General features: G+C 37.3%; 1 pseudogene; it reads left to right on the top strand.

The window, feature by feature from the left end:
* The first annotated feature begins 336 nt into the window (after positions 1-336).
* LOC129512391 (60S ribosomal protein L6-like) lies at positions 337-18,837 on the top strand (annotated as a pseudogene).
* The last annotated feature ends 694 nt before the right edge of the window (positions 18,838-19,531 follow it).

Below are 19,531 nucleotides of genomic sequence, written 5' to 3'. Positions count from 1 at the left end.
GCTGCACTGATAGGGTAGCCATTAGCTACATGTGACACTGAGCCTTTGGAATGGAGCTAGAGACATATTTCAAAAACTTAGCATAAAAAAGAATATAAAATATTAATAATTTTATATGGATGTTATGTTGAAATAAAATTTTGATATATTGGATCAAATATATTTCTTTTCACTTTTTTAATGTGGCTATGACAACATTTTAAATTACACATGTGGTGCAAATTGCCTTCTATTCAAGAACAATAGCCAGAATGTGTATTCTTTTTCGATAAGAAGTTGGAGGCCTTAGGGTAAAGAGTGTATGACTGAGTGACACAATTGGGTATCTGCTTTAAGATGACTAATCTTGATTTAAAGGGGAGAGAGTGGACCAGAAAGAAGCAGCTAGAAAAACACACGAGATGTAATGAGGCCAGTGGCAGCAAGTGTGTAGAAAAGAAGACAGATGTAAGTGATGTTGGGAAGGTAGAACTGGCAGTATTTGGCACGAAATCAGAAGTACTGTATAGGCAAACGTAGAAGTCAAGTGCAATGACAAGTTGGTGGAAGAAGTGACTGGAACAAATGCAATGATGTTAACAAAAACAGAGGGAATTAGTTAAAAGAAAAGAAAGATGGATTCAGCTTGGGACATAATGAGTTTTAGGTCCAAAGGATACAGGTGGAGGAGCTGAGCATACAGTTAGAACAGAGGCTCCTATAATTTGAGAGATCTTCAAAGGCCATAAAGAGGGAAACAAATGCTAACAGAGTTTTTTAAATAGCAGTTTTTACTCAAGAAACAAAGTCCTCTTGTTCCTCTTAGATCGGGCATAGAGACCACAGCTTCACATATTCTCAAAAAGACCATAACAAATTGTCAAATATCATCGATAATGACATCTTTAAAAGGAAGTTCAAGGTATGGAAAAGCAGAAAATAAGGGGAAACTCCATTTAGCTCTTGTTTATTGAGTTCCAATAAGAATCAGGCAAAGCATGGCATGCTGGAGAGGTGGGTATGAATGAGGCAACACCCTATCCTGAGAGCATTCATAATCACATAGTTTTTTTCTCAGGTAAAGTGAAAATGTTAGTGAATGATGAAGTTGGTAAAAAAAAAAATCTGTCAAACCTTTAAGCTGTAAAGATTACAACATCTAATAGAAACAAAACCTGAGGCAGAATGGGGTCATTTCAAGAATGGTACTGTTTTCTTTCATTTTGTGACTGGTTTTAGTACAATACTAGCCTTAACACTTTTTAGCATTCTGTATCTTTAAGCTCACTTTTTATGTTAATATTCAGGAATCATTTCTTTCCAGTGCAGAAAAAATCTGTTCTGTGTTCTATGTGAAGTCATGTCTCTAATTTAAAAATATAATTTCCGGGATCCCTGGGTGTCGTAGCGGTTTAGCGCCTGCCTTTGGCCCAGAGCGCGATCCTGGAGACCCGGGATCGAATCCCACGTCGGGCTCCCGGTGCATGGAGCCTGCTTCTCCCTCTGCCTGTGTCTCTGCCTCTCTCTCTCTCTCTCTCTGTGTGTGACTATCATAAATAAATAAAAATTTAAAAAATTTAAAAAAAATAAAAATAAAAATATAATTTCCATGATCAAAGATACCCACAGGAGCCTCCTTACAGCTAAAAAAGACTACATCTTGCAAACTATAAAAAACCATATCCATTTACTAGTGAGGAAAATGACAATACCACATCCAATTCTCAAAGCATTAACTGGAATTGTATCATGGTCCAGACGCAATTGGATAGGGCTTGGTTAATGGCACTCTAACAACTACAAACAGAACATTTCAATGTTTGGGGGCACAGGAAACAAGGACATTGAAGGTTTGAAGAATCATTATCTTCCTATGAAAGTCTGACCCCTGAGTGAAAGGAATAAAGAATACAAACATTTTTCAAACAGAGAGATGGCAGAGAATGGCTACAGTTTAAGAAACTGAATAGCTATAAACAGAAACTATAATCATGTCTGACAGAGTATGTAAGTACTGCACAATATTAGGGTTGAATTCTGTGATTTCCATTGACTGAGGGGGAACCACAGGTTTTTTTTTCAGATATATACTAGTGGTTCTGGTAGAATATAATGTAAAATTCCTTATGAAAGGAAGACATAAGTCTTTAAAAAGGCTAAATGTGGCAATTTCTTACTACTCATAATTCATATACTCACTTGGACTCACTTCCCTTCCAAAAACAGAATAGAAAAGATAGATGCGGGGATCCCTGGGTGGCTTAGCAGTTTGGCACCTGCCTTTGGTCCAGGGCACAATCCCGGGATAGTCCCGCGTCAGGCTCCCAACATGGAGCCTGCTTCTCCCTCTGCCTCTCTCTCTCTCTCTCTGTCTCTCTCTCTCTCTCTCTCTCTCTCTCTCTCTCTATCATGAATAAATAAATAATCTTTAAAAAAAAAGAAAAGATAGATGCTTTGTCAGAATTCTGATGAAACATTCTAGGATATAGTCATGGGACTAGGGAGAGAGCTGATGGCAAGTCTTTATGCTTGCAACTAACCCTAAGAGAAGAAAATATGATTGAATGATCGTTCTAATAACATAAGAATAAATGATGATACAGTGACAGATCAGACAAAGGAGTTCTTTCTCAGAGGAAAATATTACTGCAATTTCATTTTAACTTGAGCTGAACTATTATTTGGTAAAACGCTATAGATCCTTAAAGAATATTAATTCAAATCTTCTAAGCTGTCAGTGAAATACACTATAACTTTTTTTCTTCTTCATTACTTCAGAAGTCCTGATGCTAGAATGAAGATGTAGTCCCCATTATAGAAAATGTCACTTTATGTGACCCTTATGATGATTATGGAAAATCAAGGCATTGATCTTATCCTCATTACACATTCAAATGATGACATAGTCAATGCCCCTTTCTCACAGTAACATTTGTTTAAGTTTAATTACTGTACAATTAGAAAACCATCTTGTTACTTTAAATGCAATACATTAATTTAAAAAGAAATAAAATATCTATGTGCCATCCTCCCTAAATACCAACTAGGAGAAAGTCCGAGAACAAAGAGATACTTAAAATTTTGATATTAAAATATCTTTTATTTGGAGGGAGATTGCTAACTTTTAGTGATCTCTTATTAAATGCCAAGCACTGGATGAAGTGCTGTACATAGATTATGTCATTGAATTCTCATTCTACCTTATGATATCCTAAAACAGGAATACCAGGAATTGACATTACTAGAGATATGAGACCCAAGAAAAGTCTTCCCACCCCCACCAATGCAAGCCCCTCACCCCCATTCCAGGTTGCTGTTCCTCTGCCTTATGAGGTTGACTTGATTGACTGCTATAGTATACTCTACTATTGCCTGACATCCCTCCATAGAGAGAAAACAAGTTAAAGAGGCGATAGTAAACATGTCTCTTGGAGACTCCCATGGAAAGGGGTTAGTCCTGTATTTGCTAGCTAAAGTAAAAACATTTTTACGATTTTTTTCTTTGCCATAGCTAATAATTTTCTCTACCAAAAATAAGCAGAAATGGTAAGAATGTTGCAGAAACGTTTTACAAAGATAGTGGGTAAATCAAGTGCTGCAGTTATTTGTAACATCAGTGGAGGTGAGGAGGAATGTAGAGTTCCCTAGGAAAGCTGAATCAGAAATTTTGGTTACAAGAAGCAAAAATCAAGCTGAACTAGTTTAAGCAAAATGGAGAATGGGAGGACTATGAAACTTCTTAAGAAATACAAGAACAAGTTGAGCATACTGAGCTTGAAAAGGTCAAAATTAGAAAAGTTCTGATTATTAGAGTTCCTTAAAAATTCTGCTAGCGATAGCCAATAACCACATGCAAAGATGCTCAACATCACTAACCATTATGGAAATGGAAATCAAATCCACAGAGAGATACCACTTCACATCTCTTAGGATGCTGGCTACTATAAAGGAAGGAAGGAAGGAAGGAAGGAAGGAAGGAAGGAAGGAAGGAAGGAAGGAAGGAAGGAAGGGAGGGAGGGAGGGAGGGAGGGAGGGAGGGAGGAAGGAAGGGAGGGAGGAAGGGAGAGAGAAAATAACCAGTGTTGGGGAGAATGTGAAGAAATGGGAGCTTTTGTGCCCTGCTGGTGGAATATAAAATGGTGCAGATGCTATGGAAAACAGTATCAGTTCCTCAAAAAATTAAAGAAAAATGCCATATGATCCAACAATTTCACTTGTGGAATTGGAATATATATATATATATATATATATATATATATATATATATATGCAAAAGAATTGAAAGCAGGGATGATCATGCGCATAGCAAGAGTTAAAAGCAGAAACAATCCAAATGTTCATTGAAAGATGAATAAACACAATATGATATATACACATAATGATATATGATATATACACATATTATATATACATTAACTTTATTCAGAGTTAAAAAGGAATAAAATTCTGATATATACTACAACATGGATAAAACATGAAGACTATACACTAAGTGATATAATACACTAAGTGATATAAACCAGTCAAAACAAATACTGCATGACTCCACTTATATATGGTATCTAGAGTAGTCCAATTTATAGAAACAGAAGGCAGAGCAGTGATTGCCAGGAGCTGGGGGGTGGGGGAGTGGGAGTTATTGTTTAATGAGTATAGAGTTTCAGTTGAGGAAGATGAAAAGTTCTGGAGATGGATAGTGGTAATGGTTGCAACAAGAAATGTAAACATAGCTAGGAAACAGAGAGGGACAGTTCTCAAAATGCGGAGGGCAGCAAAAGTGTTCACTATAAAAGGCAACTTTTAGCAGATAGGGAGACAACTGTTATTTTTCATACTTCCATATGGCTTCATTTATTCTGACTACACTGACTGAACATTTGTACATCAACTCACATTTCAGTGTCACTTAGTTGCTGAAATTATTTGAACTATCTCTGTGAATCTTTCATGTCCCTGGATACTTGGAGTGATACCTTTAAAAAAATTAGTCATCTTTAACAACATGAATGTTGAATTAATAGGAAAAGATTTGGATGTTACACACACTAGAGTATTTTTCTAACTTTATTTTTAGTTTTCAAAAATATCAAGTAAAAGTGATATATAGTGCTTTTAGGTAAGTAGCAAAAGAGAATACTTTCTGAAGAATGGATATATACTTTTCCTATATTTTTTCCATCTTATCTACATAAATAGCCATAAGAATGCCAATGGTTGCCAGATGAGAAAATAAACTTAGAAATTAAAAAGCATAAATAAATAAACGAGTGAAAGGTGAAGCATTTGCTTTTGGATGAACAAAAACAACAATTAAAGTCTAACAACTGACGTTTTGTGTTCAGCAAATAATGAGTATATAAATTAGTTAAGAGCAGCTCATGTATGTATTGTATTCCGAGTATTCCATCCTGACCTTCTAATTGTCTCAAAATAAAACACTTTATTGATTTAGGCAAGTCAATTAAGGGCCATTCAGCCATATCTCTATCATGGTTTCTGTGGTTTTATCCCTGGAGATAATTGTCAATTTAGCGAAGAGTAAGTGAAGCTACAAAGAGAAAAAGACATGTAAAACATCTTCTAAAATTTTAAAGTAAAAAACAAAATGACACAAAGTAGAGGGGAAGAAAAAAGAAACAAACGTTCAGTTATTTACATTTTGGCAGGTGATAACTGATATTTGACCTGTTCTGAATTTAATGATTTCTCTTTGAAACTAATTCTGCTTTTATTTCAACTACATCTTTCTGGGAAAGTAAAATTAAGAGAAATTAAGTACAACTATTTATTATATTATTGTACAGACATCTTTTCTACAAAGCAATCCCTTTGCTCAAAAGAATAAATGTTTAGCTGTAACAAAACTGAAGAATCTTTCTTTTATGCAAAAAAAGGGTTAAAAATAGAATAAGTTAGGGGTGCCTGGGTGGCTCAGTCAGTTAAGCATCTGACTCTGGACTTCAGGTAGGGTCATGATTGAGTGGTGAGAGCAAGCCCAGTCAAGCTCTGCACTCAGCAGAGAGTCTGCTCCTTTCTGTCTCCCTCTGCCCCTCCCCCCACTTACTCTCTCTCTCTCTCTCTCTCTCTCTCTCTCTCTCTCTCTCTCTCTGTCTCTCTCTCAAAATAAATAAATCTTTTTTAAAAATTAAAATAGTTAATTAAAATTAAATTTTTAAAAAGATCAAATTTCAGTGTAAAAATGGCAAACCACATAGTTTTACCCATCCTAATATTAAACATCTGATACATAGTTTATCAATAAAGAGCATTAGGTTACTTAACTCTCAACATTGTTCTCCCCACCAGAGGTGGTACAGTGTAGGATTAAACACCCAAACCTTATAGTCACACTCTCCTGGTTTGGAGTCCGTCTCTGACTCTACCTATCACTTAATCTCCCAGTGCCTCAGTACCCTTATGTGGAAAATAGGGATGATGATGACAATGATAATGATGATGATGATAATGACAGTGGTGGTGCTGGTGGTGGTGGTGATAATCCTACTTTACAAGTTTGTTGTGAAAATTAAACAAATGTATATAAAGTGTTTAAAATGGTGGCTGACACATAGAAAGTGATATAAAAGTATTCCCATTGTATGTTCAGGTCACTACAGATGCTGAAATCTACAAGTTACGTTAACAGGTAGGGGAAAAAGAGTTACCTGGTTTTATTACTTCAAGTTGATACTCATTTTTCATAGGTCATGTGGCTTTATTTGGAAACATGCATGCCCCTTGTTTTCCAATAGAGTAGTACCACACCAGCCCAGCATCCCTCCTTTCCCACTCTTGCCAGGCTGTTTCACTTAATAAATTTGGGGACTCTCTCTCTCTCTCTGCTGCTTATAATAGCATTCAGCAGTTTCTTTAACTATTGTACAACTACACATGAATAAATACAAAAATATGTTAGAATGATATAACAATGTGAATAAACCCAGAGAAATTAAATGATTACATAAAGTAAATAAAGTCATTGCTGCCAAACTGAACTAATTATATCAAAAAGAAAAGAAGGAAAATTGCAGCAGGGATTCTTATAAAATTACTTTACCCAGCACTAAAATATTTTTTAATGTATGGTATGCTTAAAATATTAACATTTTGTTAACATTTGCCAATAAGAGACTAGCTACTCATATTTTCTGGTTTTTAACATTTTTTATTATTTTGGTCAATGTTTTAAACTATCCTAAATGTGAATTTCCTTATAACTTCTAAAATACAAATAATCAGAACACAAAGTGGAGACTATTTACAATATAACAATACATTGGAGGAGAGCAAACTTGTTCAAAAACAAACAAAAAAGATAAGTGAGTTGGTAAGTAGAAGGAACCACACAATAATCCTCAGATGGTTGGTCTATTCATGGTTATATTTCCATTGACTAGAACTGTGTCTTGCACACAGAAGGCATTTAATGAACAGTTGTCTGAGTTTTGAATGAATGAAATAGTTGTCAACCTCTAAACCTATTATCAAGGGTTTAGACTTTGTAGAAGGGACTTTGTAAAAGGTGTCAACAGTCTGAGAAGTGGTTCTCAAATGGAATAGTACCAACCCACTAATGGGTGTTTGAAAATACGGTGGGAAATTGGCTTGTCGCAATGACTGTCGGTGCAACTGCCAGGTAATGGTTGGAGGCCAGAGATTCTAACCTCTCTGCACTATGGAGAGAGGTAGGAAGGACAATTACAGAACAGCCCAGCACAATAAAGAAGTTTTCCACCCAAAATGTAAATAGCAGTCCATCAAGAATTACTAGAAACAGAATTAGGATGGAGGGATAAGAGACAAAGCAAGCAAATCAGAAAGGTTGGGGCAATATTGAAGTACCTATTAGAGTGCTCAAGACATCTCTGCTATGACTGAGAAAGAAACTGTTTATAAAACTGAGCCAGGCTAACAATGCATAAAAATGTCCCAACCAGAGCTTCTGGGGTATTTGTACGAGCTGTAGAAGTGATCCTAAGTCCTTTTTTATAGTAAAAACAAATATGGAACAATTATAAAGAAAGAGGCAAAATTTCTTTAAGATAAGAGATTCAAAGAAATCCCATGTTTGTGGTAAGCACCTGGGGCATGTTCCCAGAACTCCATATACACCCACCCACATACCCTTCACCTCCCACCCTCATACTGTCAGTGGGTGGCACTTTGGTGGAAATACTACCTCAGGTCCTGAGTTGTGAACAGTTCATCAGAGATGAATAGCAGTACTAAGTTTAGAATATTGCGGAGGTAGTACAGGTTAGGAGCAAGAAAAAAACAAGGCATCTAAAGGAAGGTGAAGATGTCTAAGAGAGTTCACCAAAAATAAACTTCAAGGTACAAAATACACAAAGTATACAAAAGTGGCAACATTAAGGCCTTGATTATTTCATTATTAAATATTTACTGAACACTTTTATATGCATCAGGCACTGTGCTAGGCCCAAAGGATAGAGATGAACAAAAGACATGGTCTGACCCTCATGAAGCTTATAATCTATTGGAGAAGACATTAAACAAATGAACAATAACAGAAACTCACAGAACACTTCAAAGATAGCAAGGAGGTCTATTTTAGATTGAAGTATTAAAGGAGAACTTTGCTAAAGGTGTGGTATCTTCTGAATTCTGAACAATGAATAGGAATTAGGTGATCTTTACAGAAATGCTTCCTGGCAGAGACCTCAGCCTATACCCAGGCCCAAGGCGGGAAGGAGCCTAGCACACAAATTCCTGGAGTTATAACAGGAAAAGTGTGGCTGCTGTCTTGGTGAGCTGGGGACAAAAATCCTTCAACCTCCCACAGGAATTTGGGTTTCGATCTCATCAAACTGGGAAACTAAGGGGGCAGGGTTTAATTAGACGGGAACCACGTTTTGTCTTAATTAAAATCACTGGTGACAATGTGTAGAATTGGAGGAGGCAAAAAAAGGGGCAGGTAGATCTTTAGAGAAGCCAGTGCACGGGTCAAGGTGAGACATGATGCAGTTTAGTTGGGAGTGATAGCAACAGAAATAAGAAATGTAGACAATATGAAGCACAGAGTCAAAAGATTTGGTAATGAATTGGATGTACAGAGTGAGGAAGTGACAAGGATGACTCACTGGTGTGGCACGTGCAAGGGTGATAGAGCCTGCCATGTTCCAAAGCAGGTAGCCTGTTTCAGGAAAGGAAGTTTCAAGGACTCAGTTTTGGATTTGTTCACCAGGAGTGTCTAAAAGCCATCCTAGTGGAGACATTTTTTTTAAAAAGATTTTATTTATTTATCTGACAGAGTGAGAGAGAGCACAAACAGGAGGAGCAGGAGAGGGAGAAGCCTGGATTCCAGGACCCTGGGATCTTGACCTGAGCTGATGGCAGGCGCTCCTTAGTGGAAACACTTTATATTTGAATCTCCAACTCAGAAGTGCGTTCTAGATCAGGGTGTGAATTTTGGAGTTTGAAGCACCAATAGAGAATATATAAAGACATAGCAATTGATATGATCACCTAGGAAAAGCATGTTTGTCTCAATCCATGAAGACAACACTATTAAATTCTCTGAAATCAAGTAAACATGATCCCATAATTTTATTTCCAGTACCTTTCCATAATATTTTATTTGGTAATCATTCTTTCTGGTCTTTTTTCTAACAAACTAATGTAATACAATGGAATATTACTCAGCCATTAGAAACGACAAATACCCACCATCTGCTTCAACGTGGATGGAACTGGAGGGTATTATGCTGAGTGAAATAAGTCAATCGGAGAAGGACAAACATTATATGGTCTCATTCATTTGGGGAATATAAATAATGGTGAAAGGGAATTGAAGGGAAGGGAGAAGAAATGGGTGGGAAATGTCAGAAAGGGAGACAGAACATGAAGACTCCTAACCCTGGGAAGTGAACTGGGGGTGATGGAAGGGGAGGAGAGGGAGGTGGGAGTGAATGGGTGATGGGCACTGAGGGGATGAGCACTGGATGTTATTCTGTATGTTGGCAAATTGAACACCAATAAAAAATAAATTTATTTAAAAAAAAAAGAAAAGAAAAAACCTCCCCCACCCACCCAAAAAAAGACCTTAAATGTTATAGTTCTATGTGCTTTACATTTAGATGAACTAGCAGCAATAATTGCCTTCTCCTCATGTGTTTTTCATATTCCTGAGTTCAGTAAAATGGTTACTAACAAATGCTTATCAGAAGTTCATTGTGTCCCCTTTCACAAAGATGGGGTGGAAGGCGAAGAAGGAAGCCCCTGCCCCTCCCAAAGCCAAAACCAAAGCAAAGGCTTTGAAAGCTAAGAAAGTGGTGCTGAAAGGCGTGCACAGACACACAAAAAAAGATCTGAACGTCACCTACATTCCGACGACACAAGACCTTGTGTCTCCAAAGGCAGCCCAAATATCCTCGAAAGAGCACCCCCAGGAAAAACAAGCTTGATCACTATGCCATCATCAAGTTCCCCTGACTACTGAATCAGCCATGAAGAAAATAGAAAACAACAACACACTTGTGTTCATTGTGGAGGTCAAGGCCAATAAGCACCAGATCACACAGGCTGTGAAGAAGCTCTATGACATTGATGTGGCCAAGGTCAACACTTTGATCAGGCCTAATGGAGAGAAGAAAGCATATGTTCCACTGGCTCCTGCCTATGATGCTTTGGATGTTGCCAACAAAATTGGGATCATCTAAACTGAGTCCAGCCAGCTATAAATCTAAATTTTTTCACCATAAAAAAAAAGATCTCATTGTGAATCTATGACATCTAGTACGTTAGTATGGAAAACATTTGCAGTGTACTAGCATTTCTCTGTTTCCATGACTGAAATCCTGCTGGTCCCATCATCATCTACAATGTAAAATCCAAACCCTAGGCTGCATATTTTTCCAGAACCTCTCTTGCCACATCCACATAACATGGCATGATTTTGCAGTAAGTTCTTACATTGCTTCCCTCTGTTCTGCTTTTACCCATGTGTTTCCTATGCCCAGACAAAATAAAAATGCAGTGTTTCTTATTCAAAAATTATGAAGAATTTCAAGACAGTGACAATATAGTATTAAGCCAAGTAAAGGGTCCCTCTGAGGCCCTATGCAGTTGCATAGGTTGCAGGCCCATGTCCTGGCCTGCTTCCTGCCCCAGAGATAATAATAGTATCTACCTCATAAGGCTGGTTGGGGATTAAATGAGGCAATAATGTAAAACAAATAGAGTGTCTGGCACATAGTAAATATTATGTAAGGGTGAGCTATATAGATGTACACAACAGAAGATAGTTCATTGGGACTCTGGAGTCTTTTTTTTGGGTTAGAAAGAACCTTGTCTTCCAAATCTTAATTTTATAACATAAGCCTATTTAAAAAGAATACAAGAAAAGTCCTCATATTTTGCATCTTATATTCTTTACCCTCCTTCCATTTAAATCTTCCCCTAATACTACTTAACACTCAACCCTTCTAATTAATTGCCTCTTTGGTAACTCAAAAAAAGGAAAAGGTAGAGGGGTAGGATCTATATTTTAACTTCTTTAGGAACTTGTGGAAAGGATGAGTGCCTGATAACCACTGGTCAAACCTCATTCTTGGAAAGAATTTCAACAAGAAAACATCTTTGAGAAAAGTGTAATGGAAAGCAACTCAGACACAACTAAATAGAATCTTATCTCTGTCAACTTAGAGGAGAGGAATCAAAGGAAGAAAAATCTGGAATATTAAAGTATGGCCCCATAAGCCATTTTTGTGCCTAATTTGCCCTCTTTACTTTGTGGAGGAACAAGCACTTGAACCAGAATAATACCATATGATTTCACTTACATGTGAAATTTAAGAAAGAAAACAGATATTTGGGAGGGGGGAAAAGAAAAGAAAAAGTAAAGAGGGAAACAAGCCATAAGTGACTCTTAATGATAGAGAATTGAGGGTTGATGGAGGGAGGTAAGTGGGGGATGGGCTGGATGGTGGCTGGGTATTAAAGAGAGCATCTGGGATCCCTGGGTGGCGCAGCGGTTTGGCGCCTGCCTTTGGCCCAGGGTGGGATCCTGGAGACCCGGGATCGAATCCCACATCGGGCTTCCGGTGCATGGAGCCTGCTTCTCCCTCTGCCTATGTCTCTGCCTCTCTCTCTTTCTCTCTCTGTGACTATCATAAATAAATAAAAATTTAAAAAAATTCTTTAAAAAAAATAAAAAATTAAAAAAATAGAGAGCATCTGTTGTGATGAGCACCAGATGTTGAATGTAAGTGATGAATCACTTAAATTCTACCCTTAAGACCAATATTGTACTGTATGTTAACTAAGAAAATTTGAATTCTTTTAAAAGGGAAAAAATAATACTAGAATTTATCATATTCAAGTTGATATTTTGAAAATATTTTCTGTCTGGATCTGAATTTAAGTACATTAGAAAAATATGAGAATTTACACAGAACAACCAACTTGCTGAAGAAAGAGGTGACTGGATTCTTACCACTGCAAGTCTCTAATTTCTTTAGAAATAGAAAATGATTTCAAATGTTGTCAGTATATCTTGAAAAGTAACAACATTTCTTGCAGATATTATATAAGAAATAGTAATAGACATTTTCCCTTTTCCCAGATATTATTTTAATACCCTAAAAAGGGAGAAAAATGACCAAAAAATAGTAGCAATCATCATCATCATAGTAATAGTGATTTTCTTCCCAGGAGCTTAAAGTCCTTGTTAAATATCATTTTATAATGAAAAGAAGGCAAATGGACTATTGAATTACTGGCACTACTATCATTATTTGGATAATGTAATAGCATCTGTAGTGAATTTTAAAATAGTTGAGAAAATCAAACATCCAAAAAATATAAAAAAGCACAGGAATTTCTCATTTTGACCTCTGAACTTCACTCTCTACAAAAATACCTGGGTGATGGAGTTCTGATAGCTCATAATGTAAATTATGCCAGCCTGAGCGTAAGACAACATAACAATTTAGAGAATGAGCAGCAAACTGGAAATGTCACACTAACCTATTAGTCTGGATTCTCAGTGTTGGTGACTCACAAATGGGGCAGTTATTTCAGTATTGGCATCTGTGACAAGTCCCACACCAATTCTCCAGGCAAATTAGGTTCTTTGGAAACAAACAGACAGTAGAGCAATTTTTATTAGTCAGTCATTAGCCCAACCACTATGGGTGTTGAAGTCATTTAGTGTACAGGTAGTAATGATGTCATCCATTTAGGGCTCTGTTAGTGTAACATCTCTGGCTAATATTTTTGTCAGCTAATAAGTATTTGATTCTTCAAATGTGTAACTTTAGTAAAATTATTTGAAATTGCGACAGACATACTCTTGCTATCAGTATAACTAAGTGTGTTAAAAATATGCTCCTTTAAGGAGGCAAAATCGCTTTTGGAGTATAGTTCTGCTGGACAGGGGCTTTGGAATTAGACGGAATTACATGTAATTTCTGTCCCCCATTACTTAATAGCTGTGTGGATGTGCACAAGCTAACTTTTCAAAACCTTTATCTTCTTGACCATAAAGTTGTCATAATAAGAGTTCCTACTTCACAAATTGCTGCAAGGAGTCAAGAAATAATCCATGAAAAATGCTGAATACATGTAAGCTGCCAAAAATCTCATTATTTATACATTAAAATTCATTTTATAGTATATTAGAAAGAATATAATATCTAATATAACTTAGGATAGGAGTAGATTTAACATAACCTCAAAGATCAGTATTATCAGGGTTGTCAGCCATTCTTACCAGAGCAGTCATTTTTTGGGGGATTCTGAAGAATTCACTCAGAGATTCTGAGCATTATTTGGGGTAGAGAAGACATGAAAGAGGGGGTCATGGGGAGGGTGATGAGCTGGGTACATAAGAATCAGAGACCAAGGCAGATTGACACAACCCTTCCCACCAGAGCATCTCAATGTCATCTGACAACACCTGTGATTCCCCACTTCCTTTTACATTCACGTCCAAATCATCAGCTAATTGTCAGAGTGACCTTCAAAATCAATCTAAAATTTGACCATGTCAGATGAAAAGAGCTTAAAGTCACCACTTTAACCTATACCACCATCATTTTCTGTTGTTCTTCCTCCGACTCCCAGCTCTCCCAACAAATCTGATCTCAACACCAACCACAGCCATAGTGATCCTGTTGAAATCTAATTCTGATTTTTGTCACTCCTGTACTCAAACCATTCCAATGGCCTTCTAACTAATGTAGAGTAAGATTCAAAATCATTTCCACATATCTGCCAAGTCACCCGTACCTCTCTGATATCATTTCCTACCTACCACACTCCTTCTTTACCCTCCCTGATCCAGCCACACGTCTCTGCTGTTCCTCCAACATATCAAGCACAGTCTTTTCTCAGGACCTTTGTACTCATGATGCTCACTGTCTAGGCCACTTCTGGATGGCATCTGCACAGACACTTCTTTCAGTGGACTTTACCAGGGTTGTCTTCTGTGACTCTCCACCATAAACCAGCTTCCCCATCACTACACTTTTTTTCCCTTTACCACCACCAGACACTTTATTTGATTGTTTATTGCCTGAAACCTCCTCCCAATAAAATGTAAATTCTATATGAAGAGAAATTTCTTATTTTGTTCATTTTTGTATCCTAGTACACAACAGGTGCTTAACAGAACTTTATCATTGATTAGCAGAGTATAGGAGAAAGCAGTATCCTGGTAGACTATTAGGATCTTGGCTTGTGGAAGTGAGCAGGTAGTGGTACAACTCATTGAGTTTGGAAATCCAAGAAGAGAACCTGGTCAGTGATGTTTTAGTTCTCTACTACTGTTTAGCAAATTACCTGCAAAGGCAGCAACTTAAAACAGCAAGCACAGAGTTTCAGAGATGTGGGAGCAAATTCACTAGGTGGTTCTGGCACAGGCTCTTTACCTGTTGCAGTCAAGCTACCAGTCAGGCCTACAATCATCTCAGGGATTTGTTGTGATTGAAGAATCAACTTCCAAGCTTGCTTATGTGGTTATTTGCAGCTCTTAGTTCCTCCTTACTTGATGCCTTGGATGTTTCAGTTCCTTGTAACATAAGCCTCTCCACAGGACTACTCACAACACAGCAGCTGGCTTGCCCCCAATGCCCCTCCTTTCTGTGTGATATCCAAAAGAGAGAAAGCATAAGCAAGAGAAAGCTTTCAAGATAGAAGCTGCAGAATTTTCTAACCTAGTATCAGAAGTGACATGCCATTACTTTTGCCATATGGTATTGGTCACGCAGATCAACCTTGGTACAATGTGAGAGGGGACCATACAAGTGGGTGAATACCAGGAAAGAGGGATCATTAGGGAACAGCTTGGAAACTGGCCAGCACAGGGGACAAATGGTAAGTTCAACAAAGTACAGGCTGACTTTGAAGGACCTTTCAGATATTTAAGGGGAACTATCAGACAGACTGGGTGGGGACAGTTCTAGCAAATGAAGACAGGTCAAGGGAACCAAGATAACATCCTAATTTAAGCGTGCTTCTATGATAATCACAGCTTTTGATTCAATTTATTATCTTGAAATTTCAAAAAAATTGAGATTAAAATTGATCTACTTTCATTTCGTTTTGTACCACTAATATTGTTATTTTTGATGTACGAACTTTGAAATATATATATATCTATTAAAATTTAGGAAAATCTGGGGTGCCTGGTGGCTCAGTTGGTTAGGCATCTGCCTTTGGCTCAGGTCATGATCCTGGAGTCCTGGGATCAAGCCCCACAAAGGTCTCTCTACTCAACGGGGAGCCTGGGCTCCCTCTACCTCTGTCTGCTTGTGTTCTCTCTCTCTCTTTCTGTCAAATAAATAAAATCTTAAAAAATAAAATAAAATTTCAGGAAATCTTCCACTCCATAACTAATAACTATATAATTAAATGGTCCTATTATTAATTCATTCTAGTAACATTTAGTGGATTAAGTAATATTTATAAAGAATAAAATTAGAATACGTAAAATCTATTTTATATCTATCTACATCATTGGGAAGTTTGAAATCACTACACAAAAACATTTCCCTACCTCAAGTCTTCTCTATTATCTTACATTTCAGAGAAAAAAAAGAACAACCCCTCCAATTGTGTCCTTGATGCCACCTGACCCACCTTCTCTGAGAATGTGCTCATGAATGATCTCCCCACATCTCACCTTTCTAACTACATGTTCTCATAGGATTCCTCCCCTCAGCTCATGAATAAATTCATGCCCTCTTCTTAACAACTCTTCCTTACCTCTTCTATCTCATCTTCTTTCTTCCTTTCTCTGCCAAACTTTACAAAGCAAATACATTAGCTACTTCCTATTTTTCCCCTCCATTTATTGAAATCCAACATACATTCTCATCTGCTCTATTGAAACCTCTCTCCCATGGCTTTACAGACCTCCTAGCCATCAAATCCAGTGCTTTTTCTCACTTTAATCTTTGTCTGCAGCACTCAATTGTGTCAGAAGCCTTCTTGTAACAAATCCTCATTTCTAAGTTTTCACTACAGACTCTTCTGTTCCCATCTCCTATCTCTCTTCTCTGTTGGTAGCTACTCTGTCTCATGGCACCAGCCCAAATAGAGGTATCTCCCAAGGATTGATCCATGGATTTCTTTTCCTTCATGTTTTCTCCCTTGCCAGTTTCACCCAAGCTCATGATTCCAAATACCACCTGGATGTTGATAATTTCTACCTATCTGTTTATAGCTCTTATGTATCTCTCAAGCTCAGTACCATATTTTTAACTATAATACTACATTTTTTACTGAAGTTGATGTATTTCCTCCTTAATGGGATATCATCCTCCTGACACCCCAGGCTGAAAACATTTTCATGCTACTAGCATTTCACTTTTCTCTGCTTGCCAACATGTAGTCAATATTCATTCAGCCTTCATACAGTATAACATTCATTACTTCCTTATTCTCGGCATCCCATCCTACTTCAGGCCTTTATGATTTTTCATCTGCAACACTGGTGGAGTCTCCAAACTTCCCTCCATTTTTCTCCCTCCACATTCTGTTTTACGCATGGTACCAGAACCTTCTAAAACACGTCTAGAAAGACATCAGTTAAGTCCCTGTTACAAAATTAAGTCCAAACTCCTTATTCTGACATATTATTCCTCCATTAACCGATCTGGACTTAGATGTCACATTGATTACCAAGCTCACCAAAACACTCCAACCTTCTTGATTCAGTTTCTGCTTTTGAGTGGACTCAATAATTTAAGGCGCAAAACTATTACCTGAAACAGCAAAAATAACTGTTTGACCTCTGATTAATGATCAAATTTTGTAAAGAAAAAGATATTCGCAACACTTATTAAAGAGGTAAGGGGAGTTATCACAATAGGTATAGGGATAACTGCAATGGAGTTCTGCAGTACAAGAAAGAGATTGTGCTCAATTCTACATACAAAAAGGTAAAGTGAGAATTTATAGCCAAGGAGTGGGGAGGCCAACATATGTTGCCGAGGATGTGTAGAAAAAGGAACCCGCATGCATTGTTGGTAGAAATGCAAACTGGTCAGCCATTGTGGAAGACAGTATGGAGGTTCCTCAAAAAATTAAAAATAGAAATACCTTATGATCCAGTAATCGCACTACAGAGTAGTTACTCAAAGAATATGAAAACACTAATTCATAACGATATATATGCACACTGATGTTTATTGCAGCGTTACTTAACAATACCAAATTATGGAAGCAGTCCAAGTATCCATCAATGGATAAAGAAGATGTGATACACACACACACACACACACAGAGAGAGAGAGAATATTATTATTCAGCCATAAAAAAATGAAATCTTGCCATTCGCAATGACATGGTTGGAGCTAGAGAGTATAATGCAAAGCAAAATAGTAAGAAAAAGACAAATTTATGATTTCACTCATTGTGGAATTTAGGAAACAAAACAAACAAAAGAAAAAAAAAGACAAACCAAAAAACAGACTCTTAACTATAGAAAACTGATGGCTACCAAAGGGGAGAAGGGTGGGGAATGGGTGAAATAGGTAAAGGGAATTATCTTGAGTTCTCTTTCACATTTTGTAAGATGGTAGGCAAGAAAAGCTGGGAAGCTGGATAATAAGGAGAAGAAACCTGAAGCTAACAAGGCTGATGCTGGTGGCAAGCTTAAGAAGGATAACCTCAAGGCTCAAATGCCAAAGAAGGTGAAGCCCCAATGCAGCCAAAACTCTATCCTAATCAGAAGAATTGGCAGATATGCCTGATGGGCTGAGTGGCTATGTATTCCAGAAAGACCATGTATAAGAGGAAGTATTCAGCAGCTAAATCTAGGACTAAAAGAAAAAGGAGAAGGTTCTTACTATTGTCACAAAACCAATTGGTGGTGAAAAGAATGGTGATATCTGAGTGTTTAAACTTCAAAAACAATGCCTAGATATTATCCTACTGAAGATGTACCTCAAAAGCTGTTGAGACATGGCAAAAGAAACCTTTCATTCAGTATACGAGAAAACTTCAAGCTAACATCACCTCTGGGACCCTTTTGACCATCCTCACTGGATACCATGGAGGCAAGAGGGTGGTTTTCCTGAAATAACTAGGTGGTGGCTTGCTACTTGTGATTAGACCTCTGGCCCTCAATCAAATTCTTCTGTGTAAAATCCCCAAACATCTCACTGATGCTTAATTCAAGAAGAAGCAGCTTTGTAAACCCAGACACCAGGAAGGTGAGATCACTGACACTATGAAAGAGAAATATGAGATTACAGGGCAGCCAAGGTTGATCAGAAAGATGTGGATTTACAAACTCTACCAACAATCTAAGCTGTTCTTCAGCTTCAGGGCTGCCTCTGCTCTGTGTTTTCTTTCACAAATGTAGTTCTAAACTTCTTACGAAGAACCTAATTAAATAACAGATCCATTAAAAAAGAGTACAGTTATCTTGATAAATACTGAGCAATATATGGAATTGCTGAATCACTGTATTATACACTTGAAGCCAATATAACACTATATATTAACTATACTGGGATTAAAATTTTTTAAAAAGTCAGGTCCTATGTGAGAAGAGTTTAAAGGAGCCTGAATAGAGTTTAGTTAAAGAATCTTTGTCAATTCAGCTGAGTTCAAATACTAGCAACCCAGGATCTCTGGGTGGCTTGGCAGTTTAGCACCTGCCTTTGGCCCAGGGCTTGATCCTGGAGTCCTGGGATCAAGTCCCACATCAGGTTCCCTGTGGCTTGATCCTGGAGTCCTGGGATCAAGTCCCACATCAGGTTCCCTTCTTCCTCTGCCTGTGTCTCTCCCTCTCTCTCATGAATAAATAAATAAAATCTTTAAAAATATATATATATTAGCAACCTAAACAAATAATCCCCAAATCTCATTTTCCTAAAGAACAGAAATGGTTTTCAATGAAAGATCTTTAATCAGCACATTTAATTATTTTTTATCTGCAATAAGACTGGCTTTTCATCATTGAGTCAAAAAGTTTTACTCTGCGGCTTTGTCTAGTTAGAATGGTAATAATTCAAGCACGTAGCCAATTTGAAATGTATCTTTTCTTAGTTTTGTAATGAAAATAAAAATGTTAAACAAT

The sequence above is a fragment of the Nyctereutes procyonoides genome, unplaced genomic scaffold, assembly GCF_905146905.1.
Source record: "Nyctereutes procyonoides isolate TBG_1078 unplaced genomic scaffold, NYPRO_anot_genome, whole genome shotgun sequence".
Taxonomy (NCBI): domain Eukaryota; kingdom Metazoa; phylum Chordata; class Mammalia; order Carnivora; family Canidae; genus Nyctereutes; species Nyctereutes procyonoides.
The sequence above is the reverse complement of the archived record's forward strand: the minus strand, read 5'-3'. Positions and strand labels throughout refer to the sequence as shown.